The following is a 17,355-nucleotide window of genomic DNA, read 5'->3' as shown; positions in this document are numbered from 1 at the left end:
GGGGCACTGGTGGGGGTGTTAGCCACACACACACTCTGATACTGGGCACTGGTGGGCACTGGTGGGCACTGGTGGGCACTGGTGGGCACTGGTGGGGGTGTTAGGCACACACTCTGATGCTGGGCTCTGGTGGGCACTGGTGGGCACTGGTGGGGGTGTTAGCCACACACACACTCTGATGCTGGGCACTGGTGGGCACTGGTGGGGGTGTTAGCCACCACACACACTCTGATGCTGGGCACTGGTGGGCACTGGTGGGGGGGGGTGTTAGGCACACACTCTGATGCTGGGCACTGGGGGGCACTGGGGGGCACTGGTGGGGGGGGTGTTAGGCACACACTCTGATGCTGGGCACTGGGGGGTGTTCTGCTCACCACTTACACTTACAATCACATTGCAGGCGTATGTGCCACACGGCAATTGTACTGGTGTAGTGCGGTGACGTACCGTACGCCCTGGTAGATGACGTAGGTACGGCCGGTCTCCGTATTGCACTGGTGTAGTGCGGTGACCTGCCGTACTCCCTGGTCGATGACGTAGGTAAGGCCGGTCTCCGTATTGCACTGGTGTAGTGCGGCGACCTGCCGTACCCCTTGGTCGATGACGTAGGTGTGGCGTATTGCGCTGGTGTAGTGCGGTGACGTACCGTATCCCCTGGTCGATGACGTAGGTACGGCCGGTCTCCGTATTGCACTGGTGTAGTGCAGTGACCTGCCATACCCCGTGGTCGATGACTTAGGTGCGGCGTATTGCGCTGGTGTAGTGCGGTGACGTACCGTACCCCCTGGACGATGACGTAGGTACGGCCGGTCTCCGTATTGCACTGGTGTAGTGCGGTGACCTGCCGTACCCCGTGGTCGATGACGTAGGTGCAGCGTATTGCGCTGGGGTAGTGCAATGACGTACCGTACCCCCTGGTCGATGACGTAGGTACGGCCGGTCTCCATATTGCACTGGTGTAGTGCGGTGACCTGCCGTACCCCCTGGTCGATGACGTAGGTACGGCCGGTCTCCGTATCGCACTGGTGTAGTGCGGGAGTGTGTGGCGCAACATGGGCAGACATTACAATCGTGTAATGGAGATGTGCGCGTGTAGCAAGACGTACAGGTATGTAGAACCTCGTTGTACTCACCTTCTGCGCCGTCGTGGGTTTCTCAGTATGAGGTGGTGGGCGTACAGGATAGGGATTACACGGACGATGACGTCCATGTCCTGCTTGTCGCGTACCGGGGTGTGGGTCGTGCCGAAGTCTGGTTTTACGGTAGTTTTGAGCTGTCGTAGAAAAAGAGCCGTACGGAGTGTGTGGAACACGGATGGTACTTTGTGGTTCGGGAGACGCCGTTTATGTACGTACGGACGTAGCGTCGAGCGTCAGCCGACTGCGATTCGTACGGACTTTCGATTCGTACGGCGTTTTTTACGAGACGTACGGAGTGACGCATTAAGTTGTGATCGTACTTGCACATTCGTACGGGGACGCCTTCGGGTTCGATTCGTACGGGGAAAAACGCTCCGTACAGCAATTCGGAGCGCTTTTTACCGGATCGGAATCGAGCCCATGGTGTGGTGTGGGTCACAACTCATTGAATCAGGAAGAGGTCTTCTGGATAGATGGTCCCTAGATAAGTAGCAGGTGTGGGCGACAGTACACACTGCAGCGGGAAGATAATGTGAAATAAAACTACCTCTTGGTTGAAATTCGCTATTTTATTGTGTCCACAAGGGATAGGATTAAAAACTCTAAATGAAGGGAAAGACTTCAAGCCCAAGGTGAGTGGGTGGTTAATATGTTTCTCCTCTGTAAATACCCCATGTCAGATAGCAGGGCAGTTGTCAGTACTTCATTTGAGCTGGTGATTTCCGGTGTTTGGCACTAGCACTTAAATATAAACACTGACACTTATGACAATCCTCGAAATGGTGGTGTGCTTATATTATTTTGGGTTCAGCACAAAAACATTTGTTTAATAACTGAATGTACTTTACAATGAGTAATAACTGCTGCCCGAGCCATTCTTATAGCTTTGGTTGCCCTGAAGTAGTCTGAATTCTCACTCTTATAGGAGTGCGATGATTAAAAGAGTTGTGGATACTGTCATTTGCAGCGCTGGCAGGGGCAATGGGTGGTGCAAGCTCAGTGCCCTCCTGACAAAAGCCCTGGCACCTATTTTTTTTTTTACAAATTAAGGTATGTCATCAGGAACTCAACATAGTCACTCTGCTAACATAATCAATGTATCAAAAGGAGGCACATAGGAAAAGTACAACCTATTGTCCCGGGGAAAGCATCCACCTTTATTTGTACCTGCAGGAGTGGAGAAATACAACATAAACAAATAGATCTCAGACATCAGGAAGAGTTTTTTGTCAAAATATTTGACCCTTGTCTGAGAACTATGCTTGATTCAAATTGTCATCAAAATGTTATCTGGACCATAGTTAATAATTCTTTTAATTTGTCCTCATGATACCGTTTTCATCAACATATTACATAGGACACGAGTTCAAGATGAGGATGATGCTACATGCGTATGATGCATTTTCCGCACATGTCTTCTTTCAAAGTGCAAAGCTTCCAAACGTAATTCCAGCTTTGTGGGTGAAGAGTTCATTTGCCAAGCCCTTTTTATGACCGAAAGACCCGTCAAGCGACGTAGTTCTAAAGACTGCATCTTCTGCCAATGGCACTTACGCAGCACTTCCCTTTTTGTCCAGGCCCTGCACTGCTCTGCCTCACTGTGCTTCTTTTGTACAGTAATACGTCCCTTGGTCGTCGGCTGTCATCTGCCTCAGCTGCAAATACACATGGTTTTTGGAGGTGTCTCTCGTGACTGTGCATCGACTCTGTAAGGACTGGGGGTACCGGGGAGCTGCATCATACCAAATCCCCCCCACCCACTGCAGCCCTTTGCCCGGAGGCTGCCGGACCCACTGAATGGACCAAACTTTGCTGCTGTCGGTGATGGAGGCTCCAGACACCGCACAGGTCAGATCCAAAGACTGTGAGAGTTTCAGGAATCCTTCCCCAGACTGCACCAGTGTTATCTGGGAGAAAACACCTACAGGATGGGAAACAGCATGCATTACTGTTAGTAATGTGATCCATAAACATTATTACCGCCCCCAACGTACGACCTGCGAAAAAGCCTTACTTACATGTGGGCACAGCCAGTAGAAAGCACAATACACACAGAGAGGTCATGTCTGTGCAGGTCAGAGTCACTGCTCAGCCCTGTCCTTCTGCCTGGGTCTGGATATAAACAGGAAGAGGGACAGAGATTTGCATACAGGCTCCCGCATTGGAAATAAATAGGGGTGGACAATACTGTTTAGCATGGAGACCAAATATCTTGTGATTTATTTTCTTAGTTTGTGTCTTTCTTTCAAGCCATACTCGTGTGCTCCATGGTTCTTCCCAAAGCATTCACATGGACATTTCTCGGAGTAGGTTCTGACTTAGTTTATTTTTTCTAAATGTCCCTGTATGGTAGGTTTGGTTGAGCTGTTTGAGACTCGAGCCAGGCTCGGGCCAGATGCCTAACTCTGGCTCGGCTCTGGCTCAGCTCGAGGTCCTCTTGGACCTTTGAGCCCAAAACGAGCTGAGCTTTAATTAGACTTCTGTCTTCCACCCATGTTCTGCCATTCTGTGCGAAGAATTAAAAACAAAGCAAAAACCCTTGCTATTAAAAGAGATAGAAAGAGGTAGCCGTCGAATGGGTGGATTGCATAAGGTGAAACAAGTAAACCTTGGACCAATCCTGGCTTCCCTGCATGACCAAATTGTGAGATCCTACTCAAATATTTTAGTTTACAGAGTCTCTTTCTTCTTTCTTCGCTATCAGATTTGTGAGCAATTTCCTATTCCTGATTTCAGGGTGTGTGCCTGACACAAATATTTAGTATTAAGGTGAAACGCTTTTTAATTTTAAAGAGGCTATCATATTTTGATATGCTGTTTTTTGCATAAGTCATGTAACAACTATTTTTTGGGCTCAGGTCGTGCATGGGCTCTTAGAGACCAGACAGCCAGACCCTTTGGCTCGGCTCTGGCTTGGCTCTCTCTCTGTTAATTTGATGGTTCGCCCAACTCTGTTGCATAGACTTCGAAGACACGAGGTGCGACTTTTGGAAAAGCTCCGGCAAGTTCTACTGTTTAGTTAAATCGCGGATTTCTGTACACTTCCTTTGTTTTACTTGATTTTAAATATTTTATTAAAACAAAAGCAATACGACAGGAAGGGTATCTCACTCATTATTGCACTGATGAATCATTGCCAGGAGCCACCTTTCTACTCATCTCGGGAATTCTTTCATGGATGTCCTTGGGTCTCCAAGAGTAAATTTGGGGCACGGTTCCTCCCCTCTTGATTGGTGTTTGCTATGTGCTATAACATTGCCTCGCATAAATGAAATGGGAAAGAATGACACGAGGTCTAGCCCTAAATATCCAACTTGTTGCAGCTGTTGCAGCTGTACCCTGAACTAATGCTTCTCTGCCAGGGTCGGATTGGGATCACAATTTGGCCCGGGCACTGACGAAAAAAGTGGCCCACATTCAAGGGGCGTGGCCCACAATTAAGGGGTGTGGCCCACATTCAAGGGGCGTGCCCTTTCATGAAACACCATTTGGTTACACACGCCAATGTCCTTGAATATTAGATGTAAATACATTAGGAATTTGGACAAGTATGGTAGTGCACTGTCCAGTGGCCAGATGAAAGAGGGCATCAAAGATCAGAAATTGGATTATAAATTCAAATCTATTCCGAACAGGGGCCCAAAAATATGTTCGGCCCAGGGCCCCCAAAATCCTTAAGATGTTTGGCACAGAAATGAATTAAAGTGAGAGGATACTGTTCTTGCACAGGAGACACGGGGGAAAGGTGACAATGGCGCCATGCTGAGCAACTAAAAAAACAGCAAGGCCCTTTTACTGTCACAAAATTATTTGAGCCCTTCAGGGAAGGAGCACCTAATATGCAGCGAAGCCCCAGCTATTACTAACCTACTCAGCCCTCCCCAGACCTTTAGCTCAGGAGCACATGAATTAGCAGTAAGGCCCCTGCAATTAGTAAATTAATCAGCCCTCCCCAGCCCTCCAGGTCTCAGGGCAATGTCCTGTCAGGGGAGCACAAAACACAGCTGCTGGGTCATCCATGGCAGGCAAGGGGAGGCTGAGGTGTAGATGGTGCAAGTTACAAAGATCACCTGGCCCCACAGCGAGACCCATTCTTCCTCGCCCACTATTCCCTCTGCCGTTTTTCTCTGGACCCCGACCCGCTATCTTGTCCATTCCCTCGTCTTGTACCCTTCTCCCTCGTTTCCCCCTTGACGTTCCTCAAATGTTTCTTCCCTGTTCTGTTTTGCCTTTTCTCCATACCCTTGTATCCCTCCCCCTTCCCTTGGTGCTGTGACTGTGCCCCCCCTCCGACCCCACTTAATGGAAATCTGCCTGAGAAAATCTACTATGTGTGTATATATATATATATATGTATATAGAGAACTCTAATCACTAGTATATAAAGTAGACCTTTGTACTCTCTACCATTCCTATGTGACTCTTAAAGTATATCCATTTGTTTCTCTTTCTTGAGTGACTTTACTACTTGTACATTTGCAATTTTTTTCTGTTTGTATCTCTTCCTTGTGTGACTTTACATCTTGTACATTTGCAATTTTTTCTGTTTGCATCTTTTATGTAACGCATGTAATCCTAAATTTTATGTTTCGCAACTGATTCTTATGTAAAGTGCTCTGACACCTTCTGGTATAGTTCGCGCTATATAAAATCTCATTAAATTAAAAAAAAAAAAACTAACACTGTTCATGTGCTGTGTGGGCCCCAGGGGGGCCGAGGTGAAAATGGCTCAAAGGCCTGAGCAACACCTGGCTCCCAGGGAGGCCGATTTTTGCAAACAATCACCCCCTCCCCAGCCACCCTCAGCCTGATTGCTTTGCTGGGCAGGGGGTGAAGGAGAGGCCACAGCGGATAATCACTGCAAAGTGAAGCTGCTTTAATTTCTCTGTCTCCATGCCTTCTGTGGGCCGTTTTTTTTTCTCCCCTTTCCTAGTCCACAGAGATCACGGAGACAGAGAAATGAATGCAGCTTCACTGTTCGGCTGGGAAAGGGGAGAAAAAAAAACGGCCCACAGAGGGCACGGAGATACCGGCCCTTCGGCTGATGCCCGAATGCCCACATTGCCAATCCGCCCCTGTTCTCTGCTCTCTTCTCTGTGGCATCTTCACCACTGAAGTGTTACTTCTTACCCCAAGTTACCCTCATCTTCGCTGGACCAATAGGCCCTGCCTATGAACTGCTTCCAATCAGATTAAGTCTCTGGCACTTCTTTAGAAAAGCTAGTTCATGCCAACAACAGTTGCAGAGAAGTACAGAACTCACACCACTGCTATTTCTCATGAGAAAGAAAAACAACATAACCCAACACTGACAAAATATTAAACATGCTTTCCTCTTATCACGCTACAAGCGGACTACCTCAAACCAGCACAGCCTCTGCGCCATGAAGCTCAACTAATGCTTCCCATCTCATCATAGTAGGTAGTGACGTCGCCCACATCTCCCCACTAGGATTACACATTTTTTCTCTCACTGTCGGAATTATCGTTATTTAATGTACCGCGAGTCTGTCGCAAAACCAGCCTTTAAGTCCTCATCTGAACTGCTAAACTACTCCTGCCTTACCAGGAACAAAGGATTCAGACTGCTAGAGATTCAAGCAAACACCCCTCCAGCTCACAACCTTTAAACACCCTGGAGCAAATGTACAAGCCCCTATTGCCACCACAACGTCACCTATAGTGAAGTTGTGGTGGGGATAGGGGCTGCCCTATATGTACAAGGCAGCGGTAAACCCCTTAACGCTCCCTTGTACATAAGGCCCGCTTTCATGCTATGGTTAGCGTTAAAAGGGTGGGCAGTGGGTGTTGCAGTGGGCATTCCACCGCAACATCCATTCTTTTTGATGCTGCCCCCTGTGCACAAGTGTGGCGTACATAGGAGCAGCGCCAAAATTAAGACTAGGTAAAAACTGGTCTTAAGGTGGCGAAATGCGGAGAAATGCCTTATTTCTCCTGGTTTATGCTGTTTCCATGTGTGCTGCCTTGTGCAGCACACATGGAAAAAGCAAATCGCCATTGTTTGTTTATGTACATGAAATTGCCCTTTCCTGTAAATAAACACACTTTTTTTTAAATGCCATTTTGTCACTTTCCTGTGTGCTGCATGAAGCAGCACACATGAAAGTGACAGAATGGCATTTCTAGGATTGTTTATGTGCAGGAAGGGACACCTTCCTACCCATAAACAATCCTCCCCTGCACGCAGACACCCTTGCACTCTGGTGCAAGGGGTGCCCACTTTGGTGCTAAGTTGCTAAGCTTAGCACCATCGCAGGAGGAAATGAAAGGCTGGACCATATTCTTGTAAATATGGTGCAACCTTGCATTTCAGAAGCGGAGGAGAGAGGCGTTAAGCCAGGAAGGCTAAGCCTCTCTCCTCCACTTCCTTGTACATATCCGCCCTGTATTCCCATATACCACACTTTTCGAAAAAAAACTGTACTGTGGCCTTGCACTTGGCCTTTCATACAATGCTCTTTGTATTGGAGACTTTCGCCACAACAAACCGTTTTTTTCAGATTTCTTCACCTTTTATACCTCCCAAAAAAGAGCCAAGTCGGCCAAAGTACTTTACAACCAGTGTCTGCGTACAAAGTCAGCATCTGCACATAATGAAGGTAAGGTAACTATCCCTTTGGAGGCTTTATAAATATGTCTGTAAATATCAGATTTGAAAAGGCATTTGGAATCAGTGTTGAGGCAAATCAACAAGCAAATGGAACAGAAGTCAGATAAAGGTATAGGAAACTGCAGTTCATCAAGAGTATAACAGGTCTCACCTGTATCACCTGTGCTAGTTCCATTGACTGCAAGCCTCCTGCGGACACCATTCAGTCAATTTCCAATGCTATGCTAAAGGACAGATTTCTTAGGCTGGGCTCCCAGACTCCATGAACCAGTTGACAACGCTGCAATGCAGCGTTGTGATCAGGGCTGACTTCAGGGCAGTGCGACTGATGCGGCCGCTCTGGCCGCTGACCTGGGGAGGGGGCACGGACCTCAAGGGAGGGGGGGTGCTATGTTTAGAAATAGTTTATTATTGCTGAGATGAAGGACACCTTTGCCCGTGGTAGTGAGAGAATCCGAGGAGGTGGTCATTGGGTGTTGGGGTGCCAAAAATGATTGTCGCACCGGGCGCCACCAGCCGTAAAGCCGGCAGTGGTTGTGATTGGTTCCCCTAAACCAATAACAACGCTGCAATGCAGCACTGTAATTTGTCTTATCCTGTGTTTCGGGGCTCAGAAAGGGACAGGGAGCCTGTGCATGTTCTTCACCAGGCTGTGCAATGCAGCTGGTGGGGAACATGCAAAGTGTGCATGAATGTTAGGCCGGCCCCAAACCGCCGGCCAAACAGTCAAGTGCACTTTGAGTGTGCTCACCACTCCTCCACCTGGACTCTGCTCTGGCCATCCCCACCTGCACCAAGGAACGGAAAAATAAAATGATAATAACATTCCATTATTATAATTCTATTTTTCCTATGCACTACTCTTAAAGGAGTTGGGATCCAATCCCCCGCCTCAGCGGAGGAGCCGCCACTCTATCCTCTTTGCCATCCTTTTTACTGGATGAGCTGCATCCTTCGACTGCTTATGTGGGAACTACTTGTTTTGCCTTTTCTTTGAGCACTCCTTGTGAATGCATGCATTTTCCTTGCTGGTTGTCCACTCGCATCCCTGCTCCTGTGCTCTTTTGCTCCCCCAGCATCCTAGCTTTTCCGTTCACCCACCCCTCCCAGTACCACTATGTTTTTACGTGTTTATGTTTAAACCTCCCCAGCTCCTTCATGGTCCCACCGCCTCTCGTTGCTCAACATCACTCAGAGACATGATTTTATTCGTTTTTTGGATGGCCTAGTAACTGTCGTTTGGTACCTGTCCGCTCCTCTAAAAAAACAATTGTGTGCAGCTTTTATATATTTTTAATTGAATGCTCCAAAACTGGCACATGACATATACATGCTCATGAGTAGGGGCGTCATGATGCTAGCAGGTTTAGACATGAGGGGCCCTATACACAGAACTAACTTAAGACAAAATCCTAAAATTACTACTTTTGGTATTCACAGAAGTTAGGATTTTGTCTTAAGTCAGACTTAAGTTAGGATTCTGTCTTAAGTCTGTTTTAAGACAAAATCCTAACTTCTGTGAATACGAAAAGTAGTAATTTTAGGATTTTGTCTTAAGTTAGTTCTCTGAATCAGCCCCCATCACACTAGTGTTTACTTTTTCAGCTTTTTATTTGTGCTGAAGCTGTTCATTGTTGCAGTTTTTTTCTTTTATCTGATGCAATCCAGTATTGGTAAAAGTAATTGTTAAATCCAAAATGTTGGCTAACCGCTTACAAAGGTGAGACCTATTGATTTTACCAATGCTTGTTTTGGATACATAACTTTCTACTGTACTTGATGCTGTTTCATATCACTGCACACATTGTAACTATTGCCCATCTGCAAGGCACGTTGTGTTGTGAATGCTTAACTCATATAACCATTCTCCCAATCATCTTCCTCCTCCAAAGTTGTGCATTTGTGGACAGATTAACAGAATTATCATGCAGATAATTATTACAATTTCTGAAACACACACAAGTATTAATGGTTTAAATACAGTGAACATTCTCGTATGACCAGAACGGAGGCCACCTTTCCTCTAGTAGCTCCCCCTTCCCTCTCTCACCCCATTCACGACCCTCCCCACGCCCTCCCTCCTCGTCCAGCGCCCACAGTTACAGATTAATACTTTCAGGAAACACCTGTTATAACTATTTTCCAAACCTTTTGTATGACTACAATTTAATGCATTTCCTCTCTGGTTCCATGCGAGAATGACAACAGCGCCGCTTTGTGGCTACCACAATTATTACGCAATCGTGTCACCATCTTGCATAGTTTAAAATATCATCACTGCAGTGTACAAGGTGAATCTTATGCACATTTATTACACTGTTCTGCCAAAGGAAAACCCAAAGCCGGATGAGAACAAAAACTAACCAATCACCAGCACCAAACAGCATAAAGACAGGATGGCAGCGTCAAGTGGAGAGTATTCCGCTCACAGACTGTGTCGTAAGGAAAGGTCTAGACAGCAGGGGCGGAGCTCACAAATGTGCGGCAGGTGCATCCGAACCGATGCCCAGAGGCCTCAAGGGCCCACTAAACATTGAATATTGCTGCATTTCATTTCCTAAACAGCTGACATATGGTGATATTCCTCGCGTGAAGTCTGGTCAGTCGCACCCTTGCTACACTGCTGAAGGACCTGAAGAGGTCACAGGAAGGCTCAGCAGGAAATTGAGGGGTTAAGAGACCTCCAAGTAAAAGATGCCAAGTTAACTAAAGTATGCAGAATAATCACAAATAACACAACAAGAGATTGAACATTGAGATCACCAGGTAGTCGGACAGCAGTCTGAAATGATCAGGCACATTATTATTATGTTGGACCTTAAGAGCCGGTATCCTCCTGGAGAGAGGGCATATGAGGCAGGATTTTAGATATTAACAATAAATATCTAGACACAACTCAGTCCCAAATGAACACAAGCGATGTTGCGATGAGGGCGGTTGAGAAATGCTTGTCATCATGACAACTCAGACCTACTGTGGTGAACATAAACTTTCACACAAGGCGCCACTTAGCTATACGATAATAATACTAGTACATACAGAGTTACATTTGTCACATCAATACAACATCCCTCCTAGGAGAGCCTAAGAAGGAGTACTGTAAAGCACATCTTCTATTCCCATGGCTTATTTAGGTGGTTCCCAAATGCTAAATACCCCATGTATTGTACCGTAACAGACCCGCCAACTCACACGGTGGCACCGTATGGCACACACACTCACCTATAGTAACTCTGTAAGAAGTCAGCCGGACAGTGGAGAAGAATAAACAAGTTATTTTATTAGGCCACAAACTCCCATATGAGAGGGCCCTGTCCGACCTCACCCCAAAGAGTGCGTCGAGAGGACTGACTCTCTTCATCACAGCAGTACATTATAATGCAACACAGTACATTAGGGTACGCCCCTTCTGGAAAATTACTGAAACCCAGACAGAGGAACAATGTCCTCATACAGTAGGCATCTGCACCTGCAAGGGATACATCGCTATCTTTGCTCAAGGCCGCGGAGCTAGGCTTCAGCGTCTCTGGGGCATGAGAACATTACTGATAAAGAGACTTGTTAGTTTCGGCCACAGTTAGCTGAGAAACGAAAACTGCTGTCTTAGTGAAATTCTCTATTCCTACGGGAGGGGCAGATGAGCGAGTGCGACTCGCAGGCTCAGGGAGATATACAAAATGGAGGCACACGGGCTAAGCTAAGGAACTAATATCATCACACATATAATTGAATAATCATGTAACAAGCAAGAGTAATGCAAACACGTGTATATATACGCACTTCATCAGTTAGTCACATGATGCTAACTCACATATGAAAATAGGGATGGGTGAGGCATCGAAAAGTGAATTCTATCAGACCCTCCTTTTAGCATCATTGGCTAACTGCAGCCACGCATTTATTTGCCAAAAGGTAGAGCCTTCACAACCATTCTAAGGGCAGGGCATCATATTTATTCAAAAACATCATCTGCAATAAACATCATCCAATGTGTATCAGGAAGTTCAGTAATGATAGAGGCAATATATTGACCAGACACCTTCTTTTGTTGTCACAAATTTGTAGCACACATTGAGCAGCATGGGGGGAGGCAGTATACACAGAGGCAACACGTCAGTAGTATGCTCACCACACCAACTAAACCCATCAATATTTTCCAACCCCAGGAGGAGAAAACACCCCAGAGCCACCCTTGTAAGGACCAGTCCCGTTATCCTGATGAAGTTCAGTCGCTAATCTATGGAGTTTCTGTACTGCCAAGTTAACAGTCGGAGCTGAGTCGGGAATATATACACAACAAGACGTCCCGATGACGCGACAGGCCCCGCCCCTATCTGCCAAGATGACGTCAAGCACCATCCTATTCTGAATCGTAAATAATCTCATAGCCTGAATCTCAACGGACATGTTAGTCGCAATGTCTGCTTCAGTAAGGACTACCTTCTCCATCACCCTGGACAGTCGTCGAATGGCCCTACTATTAAATATCGGACCCCAGAAAGGCAGAAGGCCCTTGGAGAAATCAGTCCATTGTTGTAAAGAAGTGTCTGTCTGATCAACGTCATCTACCTGAAGCTCCCTCCTTTTACGCTGTTCCGGTGGACTGGGAAGCCTACGATGAGTCTTGTGATAGTCGGAAGGTGCCACATATACGGGCGGAATCATATAGGCTAGGTAACATACCCCACCCCAACCTTCAGGCAACCATAAGTACCCGTTATCTACGCACACAAAATAAATGCTGGGGGGAGTAACCAAGGATGGACTAAGGTGCAAACGTATTGATGCTGTCACGTTACAAGAACTATTGCCAACCTTAATGGGGCCCCTACCCTCTAGTCAAAAACCGTCCCACTTTTTTCTCACACGTCTCTATAAATGTCTGATCAAAACGTCTGTCAGTATATAGCCGTCCAAGGGAAGAGGGGGGCATAGGGCGAACTCGCATTGTCATTGTCGATCCCCTATTTTGCAGTCGAGGAGTCAGAAAATCTGGCTGCGGAAAATATTTAACAAGACCTATGAGAGTATACCACCCCACACAACTATTCACAGGTGTCGTAAGGGGAGACACCCGTTTTGGAATTAACTGTCACTCTGGTAGAAAGCAAGGCTAAAAGAAGGGCATCTGGCCAACGGAGTCCCGTACTCTCCTGTATTTTGGCCATTTTTAATTTCAGTGTTCCATTAAATGTTTCCACAAGTCCCGCGGCCTGAGGGTGTTGGGCCGCGTGGAACTTTTGGGAAATCTGTAAGCCCTTACATATCTGTTTCATCAATTCAGCATTGAAGGACGTGTCATTATCACTCCAGATCACCCTAGGCAATCCAAAGCGGGAAAAATACTCTTTAATCAACATTTTAGCAGTAGAAATGGCTGTACAATCTTTTGTTGGAAATGCCTTCACCCATCTACTGAAAGAGCATACAACCACCAGGACGTATTTGAGATTATTAACCCTTTCTATTTCAATATAATCCATCTGAATCACCTCAAAAGGGAAAGAGGGGGGTGCAAAATTTCCCAATGGGACAGGCGTTCCCTTTCCTGGATTGTGCCTCAAACATACCATACACTGTTGGACCAAGTGAGTCGCCACTTTAGGGATATTTTTATTGCTCCACACTGGGTCCAGCAGCCTACATATACCTTTGGCACTAATATGTGCCGGCCCATGAGCCATCGTCACCACTGGGAAGACATATGCATTCGGACGTAACCATCGTCTCTTATCGGTCACATCTGTCCAACATTCATCAGCATCCAATCGCCCCCCACCATCTTTCCATGTCCTCAATTCATCCTCAGTCGCTTTCTCTTGTATATTTTTTACACTCTGTACAGTATCTGCAAACATGTTAACGTCTGGTACCCATCTAGCTGGGCCTGCCACAAACATCCGTGGTAATTTTGTCGGAGCAGTCTCTTTTGCCATTTGATCTGCAAAGGCATTGCCTCGTCCCACATCATCCACTATTGTCTTGTGCGCGCTGCACTTTATCACAGCCAGTCGCTTGGGTAACGTCAATGCTGTTAACAGTCGTAATATCAGCGGACCATGCTGTATGCGTTGTCCATGTGAAGTCAGAAATCCCCGTTCTGCCCATAGTCGCCCATAATTATGAGCCACGCCAAAGGCGTATTGGCTGTCAGTATGAATGTTCACGTCCAGTCCCTCACTCAGTTCACATGCTCTCAGTAAAGCTATAATTTCTGCAGCCTGTGCCGAATTGTAAGGTATTCTAGAGGTCTCCACTACCGTTTGTAATGTCGTTATCGCATATGCTGCTGTCGATGTACCATCTGCAAGTTTGAAACAAGACCCGTCTACATACAATTCCCATCCGGATCATCTAAGGGCTTATCCGTCAGATCCACCCTCCCTTTCGTCTCCTCCTCTGTTCGAAACAAACAGTCATGTATGTCATCGTCCTATGCATCTGTTGGGATAGGTAGCAATGTGGCAGGGTTCAGCGTAGCACACCTTTTTATCGTCACATGGGGTGCAAAGAGGGTCATCTCATAGCCGGTAAGACGAGCACTAGTTAAATGCTGCGTCTGTGTTCTGTTTAGCAAAATGTCCACAGAATGCGGTACCATTACTGTGAGGTCTGAACCCAATATGAGCCCTGCCGATTGTCTTATAGACACTGCAGCAGCCGCCGTGGCTCTCAGACAACTCGGCAGCGCTCTTGCCACATTGTCGAGCATCGCAGAGAAGTAAGCACAGGGTCTCTGCTTCCCTCCGAAACATTGTGTTAAGACAGACAACGCGCAGCCTTCCGCCTCGTGTACATAAAGCACAAAAGGCTTCTGGTAATCAGGTGTTCCCAGAACGGGTGCAGAACATAAAGCAGTTTTTAGTGACTCGAACGCTTCCTGGCATGCAGGGGTCCAGGGTAGGGGTTCGCGCACTTCTTTGGTAGTCAGATACATTAGGGGTTTTGTTAGTAATGCATAGTTAGGTATCCACTGGCGACAATACGATGTTATGCCTAAGAATGCACGCACCTCTCGCTGCGTGTTAGGTACCTTCATGTTAGTTATCGCTTTTAAGTCGACTCGACTATATTATCAGTAAATAAATGACCGGCCTCCACACAAGTTACATGTAGGTGGTGAGGCATTGTGCAAGTAAACAAAAAAGTGAACGATTTTTGAGTGTATAATCTATCTTTCTACCTGCACAATTTCATAGGGAACGTTATCTACAGTGTTTGATTTGATCCCGTATTCGTACCATAATCGAGCTGGAATATTCAAAGATCACTCTGAATGGGAGTTGAGTACAAAGGATTGTGGTATCATTACAAGCCTATCAATATATTGGGCAAGTGGACTCTTTTATAGTCACGATTACATTAAAGAAAATGCTATCTGGATTCGGACTTATTTGACCTTGGTGTATCTGATTTGGCTTACTTTTCGCTTCGTCTTATGCCTTGACAAAGTCTATGGGAAGATGAAACACGTGTTGGCAGTTTTGTCTGGATGTAACATAAAAAAAATAAAAATAAAAGGACTTACATCATTTGGAGATACATTGCTTGATGTGGGCTCTGATTTATTAGTAGGACCTATTTTCTTTGGATTGGTCTATTTGTGTTAAGGAAATTAGCAGATAAAATATTGATTTTATAAATCTAAGGCAGCTACTTTGGTCATACTTGTAACCATAAGGGTGTGCTGAAAATCTCTTTCCTTTTTTGTCATTAATTCTTGTGTACATCCTTGTGGTGTAGAGAGGGCATTTTGGGGTAGTAGGTGCCAGAAAGACTGAACTAGCACCCCGTTAACAGTAGAAATTTCTATTCCGTAAAGCAAATTGTTTCACACAAAAAACTGTGCTTAAAAATTTTGATCTGTAGACGTGCAATTCCATCTCTGTAAAAAGGAAACACTACTACCCTCATTTTTGTTAATATAACAATTTATTTAGTTATCATTCCCTAGCAAATGATACTACTTATACCAAGGGCCTGTAAATTAAAGGCTACTGGTGGGGCGAAACACTGCTTTTTCCAGTCACTAACGTAGCACTATAAAGCATGTCTCAGGCCTCAGCCGCGTTCAGTGCAGGTAACAGCGGTGGGGCCGCGTTGGGGGGATTTTGAGGGACATTACAGAGAGAAAATTAAATAAATAATACATTTTACTTCGGCATCGTCCCTCAAAATCCCCCCTCCCCCCAATCCAGTGGCCCCAATGCCCAATGTTACCTTCATTGACCGCGGTTGTCAGGGCTGCCACTGCACCCTGTAGTACAGATTTAAACTGACATTTCAACCTGGTAAAATAAAACATTTGACAGACCTACACCTTCCTTTTTAATACGTATAAGTCAGTCCTAAAATAGATCCTGAATGCTCACAGGGCAGAGTGCATGGTATTTAAAAATTAGGATACGTGTACTTACGTTTAACGTGTCCTCACAGTGAAAAAAACTCCTAAAGTAATTTTTCACTGTAGCAAGGCTATCTCTCTTGTTTTCTAACACTGGGTTACCTTATTACACTTAATAAGTGATAACTTCAGTTGTGGGAAGAAATTGAGAGATGTTTTTTCTTTGGACTTGAATTGTAATTTAAAATCCTCTTGAATTGTATAGGCTGATTTGAAGTTACTTTTTTGGAAATGGCACTTTTAGTAAGTTGGAAGTTTTCTGCCTAAACCAAATGTGCCTTTCTGCCTGTGTATAGGGCCACATTAGTGTGAATGACTCTCATGGGGTGTGCTGTGAGTTCCTACCAGACATGGGAACAAATGGCCATGGTATTGGTGCATGGTGTTCTTCTCCTGGGCACGATGGGGGTTGTAATCAGACCTTAATGAGCTTTAAGGGTTAGTCTGAGGGCTGTACCTACCCCCCTTCCTGACTTCTGAAGGCTGCCTAGCCCACCACTGACAAATGCAGCTCTAATGTAGGCTTGCCTGCCTTTGTCCCTCAGGAAAGACTGGAGCCATACCCAGGAAAAGGGATAGGCTAGCTAAAGGGAACATCCCCTATCCACAGATTGGCCCTAGATACAAGAACATTACCTTAAGAACCTCTTGTCAGAACATTCCTGGAACTGTGGAAATATTTGAAGTAGCACTGCACAGAGACACAACAAGATTCCAGAGGCTTCCCTGCAACTGCCCAGCTGCTCAGCATCACCTGGACCTGCCTGAACCCTGCTGCTGCCCTCTACTGGAGTGAGTCCTGATCCCTGAGAGATGCTCCATAAGTCCCAGGCCCTTGGCTTGCATCAGTGTACTCCTCCTGCCTTGAACCTGCAGAAATCTGAACTCCAGGAAAAAATGCAGAAGTTTGGGGCTCTTCAAAACCAGGAACAGGCCACTCACATTAACAATTGTCACAGGGACTCTCGCTAACGGGAAATGCCAACAGCCACCCGCACTCTGCTCCAAATAGCAACTGACTAGATCAACTGTCAATGCAAAGCTCCAGTGACAACTGCTTCTGGCACCAACATTGACCTCCTCTTGGCCACCACTGCTGTGAGGCTCCAGCCGAGGTTCCGCATGTGGTCTTGGATTTTGAGACTGTAAGCTCTTCAGCAGGATACACCTGGTCTGTGTAT

This window comes from Lissotriton vulgaris, chromosome 5 (genome assembly GCF_964263255.1).
Source record: "Lissotriton vulgaris chromosome 5, aLisVul1.2, whole genome shotgun sequence".
Taxonomy (NCBI): Eukaryota; Metazoa; Chordata; class Amphibia; order Caudata; family Salamandridae; genus Lissotriton; species Lissotriton vulgaris.
This window is presented reverse-complemented; position numbering follows the sequence as displayed.